This window comes from Gracilinanus agilis, chromosome 3 (genome assembly GCF_016433145.1).
Source record: "Gracilinanus agilis isolate LMUSP501 chromosome 3, AgileGrace, whole genome shotgun sequence".
NCBI lineage: Eukaryota > Metazoa > Chordata > Mammalia > Didelphimorphia > Didelphidae > Gracilinanus > Gracilinanus agilis.
The window spans coordinates 139,959,133-139,962,614 of NC_058132.1; positions in this window are offsets into that span (position 1 = coordinate 139,959,133).

Sequence of the window (3,482 nt, forward strand, 5' to 3'; positions counted from 1 at the left end):
GAAAGTTGTGTTTGCTTATACTGTTTCCTGTATCTCAGCCATTTGAGAGTAAAACTGAATTCATTAAATACTTCATTTCTAAATCTGGATGATCCTCTCACCTACTCCCTACTTCAAGTAGAGGAGACACTCTAGCACAGAGACAGTTGAAGGTACAAAATGGATAGAGTACTGGTCCTGGAGTCAGAAGGACCTGAGTTCAAATCTAGCCTCACACACTTGCTAGCTGTGTGATCCTAGGCAAAAATTACATAATCTCTGTATGTCTCAGTTTCTTCAACTGTGAAATGGGTATAGTAATGGCACCTACTTTGCAGGGTTGTTATGAAGATCAGATGGGATATTTGTAAAAGCATTTAGCTCAGTGCCCGGCACATAGCAGGTGCTATATAAATGTTTATTCCTTTCCTCATTTGCTTGGGGGGAGGTGGGGGAGCATTCTTCATTCTTGGTAGATAGTCTGCTCTCCTGTAAATCAAATGAGGGCAGATGGGTGCAGTTGGGGCTCTTTCCTATTGTTTCTAGATGATACCAAATCTGTTTCCTTTGAAGCCTAATGCATGTAGGCAGGTGGCGGGTTTAGGGGAGACAGCATAGGGAAAGAACAGTTAAATATTGATTCTTTTAATGTACATTGTTAAATAGATCTGCGTTCTCCAACCGAATCGAGCTTGAGTTGTTGTGGGATTCTAGATTATTGCTACTTAATAGACCTATGCTAATTTAGATTGAGGGAGCTCTCCAACTCTGAACAGTGATTGAAAACTCTAACCTCAAAGTGAAAACAAGAGTGAGGCCAATGTGGGTAATTCAGACCTTCTCCTCTCCTTTCCCTTTCCCTTAATTTTCTGGGCAATTAAAAAATGTACAATATGGATTGCTTTGATGGGGATGAAGGCAGAGACTGAATTATACAGATAATGAATCATGCTCATCTAAATTTAGGCTTAAAAAGTATATCAAACTTAAAACAGGTGGCATGAGCATCAGGATTCCCCTCCCTGTGCTTGGGGAGTTACAATTGCTCTGAGGATGTGGTTGGGGGGGCGTTCTGAGAGAACAGGCACAAACATTACAGACCTTTGGAGCTGTGGAGGCTGGGCTGAGTCAATGATCTGTGGATTCAAGGAGTGTCTCATCTCTCTTCTGGGAACACTACCTCCCCATTCTTTTCCCTCCTCCTTCTACTGTATACCATCCCAATGTCTCCAGCCTATATTTTTAAGAACCAGAGTCTCAGAATAGGATAACCCTCATGACCAAAAATCTTTTGACCACTTGAAATGTTAGGATCTAGCAGAAGTCATTTAAATAAACGGATCTCTTTGTTAAGAGGTCAGTTAATGGTCATTAACATTTTACCTGGATCCCCAACTCTATCACCTCTGGTGGGAAGGAGAATCACACCCCCATTTCTCTCCACTTTGATTCTCTCCACCATCTCCAATATTATTAAAGCTTCCTCCTGGTCTCAGACACCTCCAGACTTCTGTAAAATAATGTAGCTCCGACTTAACTCCGACCCTTCCCTTCTTTAGGAAGTAAGCTATTTAAGGGTATCCATTTCCATTCAAAGGTATTTATACAATGAGAAAGGAAATGTTATTGATTGATTCAGATTGGGGTATCATTTCTCAGATTGCATTGGGAAGCCCTATAATGTTTTCCCCTCAAAAATATTAAACATGAAATTACATGTATATCAAAGATGCTTATTTGTTACTGTATGGTTGTGTCTGACTCTGTGACTCAATAGATTATACCATCCATGGACTTTTCCTGGCAAAGGCACTGGAGTGGTATACCATTTCCTTCTCCAGTGGGTTCAGGCAGACAGAGGTCAAGTGACTTGCTCAGGGTCATATAGTAAGTTTTTTCTGAGAACTTATTTGAATTCAGATCTTACCAGCTCCAGGTTCAGTTCTCTATCCACTGAGTCACTTGGCTTCCCAAGGATTTTCATTAACTGAGGCATTTTCCTACATGAAAATGGGCTTAATTTCCTTTGGTTTGCACCAAAATTTCACTATCACTATCTATCCTGGAAAATAGCCCCACACTCTATTTTCTACCTCTACATTCCACCCCCTCCAGAATTTATGGCCTCTAGCCATATATTACAAGGCCAAAAGTGTTTTAGGGCCAAATTCATTTGTTGGACACTGGGCTAAGTGGCTTAGGCAATTTAAAGAAGACTGAAAACACATCATAGGCAGTTGGCTCATTCCTCTTGGTTCAAGCATGAAATAATGGTCCCAGGAATAAGAAGCTTTAGATTTTGGAAAGCCCCAAGAATTAGCTAAGAAGCTTTAGATTGCAATATCCACTGGGATCGGAGAAGGCCTGGTTCTGGAAAAACAGATTTTCCTCTCGCGGTAGATACAGGCTAGTGCATGACTTTTCTACCTCTTCTCCGGTTTGGTATATTGTTGACTCCTCCGTTCTGTCTGCCAAAAACACCTGCTAGTAAGGAGAAACCAAGAGTCCAGAGAGCCCAAAGTATGAAATATCCAGGAAAGAGAATCAATCTCCAACCTTCCGTGAGAGACAGGGATGCCCCGGTTTGCTCGAGAGAACATTTCACCTTCCCTGCCAAACCACCCTCCTGTCTATTCTCTACCTTTAACCCTAGCCTATCTCTCAGATCTTAGGGCACGAAGATCCTAATATCTTCCCTGGAGACCCAGTTCCTTATCAAAGAAGTGCTTTTCCAGAAAATTTCTGGAGTGGGGCAGAAAAAGCATTGCTTAGCTTCTGACGCTGGACTCAACTGGAAAAAAAAAAGAGAGCTAGACTGTCTGATTTCCCCCAGCATTCTTCTCTCCCCCTCTTAATCCTTCCCCACCTGGACCTCACTCAGGTCTGTAGCAGTCAGAGAGATATCCTCCTTACACTAAGGGAATTACTTGAAATCCACATAAGTTCCCAATCAGGGGTTCAATGTGCCATTTCTGAAAAGGTTCATTTTGCTTAAGAATTCGCTTCTGTGGCGTGTATCTTCTCCACATCTCTGACGTTGTATAGTACTTGGTGTCCTGCCTCTTCCCTGCCCCCATTCTTCCCACTCTTTTCGATGTTCGTTTCGGTTGGGGCGAAGGAAGCCCTCTTTCCGGAATAGAGAGCCCCCAGCCTCCTGAGCTCCGACTGAGAAGCCCCAGCAATTAGACTGCGGCCTGCCGAAGGGGCCATAAAAACGCAGGAAGCGACTACTCCAGGGTGAAGGGGAATGGCTTTCCCCAATAAACCCGATTGTTTCCCAAAGAATGTCCTGGATTCCAAAGAAGAGCCCTCCGCCCTCTGCCTGGTCTCCGGGTGGAAGGCTCGGATGAGGGGGGAGAGGGGGGCGGCGCTGAACAACAGAAAGACAGAATGTGTTCAGGGGGAAAAAAGGAAGGAAGGAAGGAAGGAAAGAAAGAAAGAAAGAAAGAAAGAAAGAAAGAAAGAAAGAAAGAAAGAAAGAAAGAAAGAAAGAAAGAAAGAAA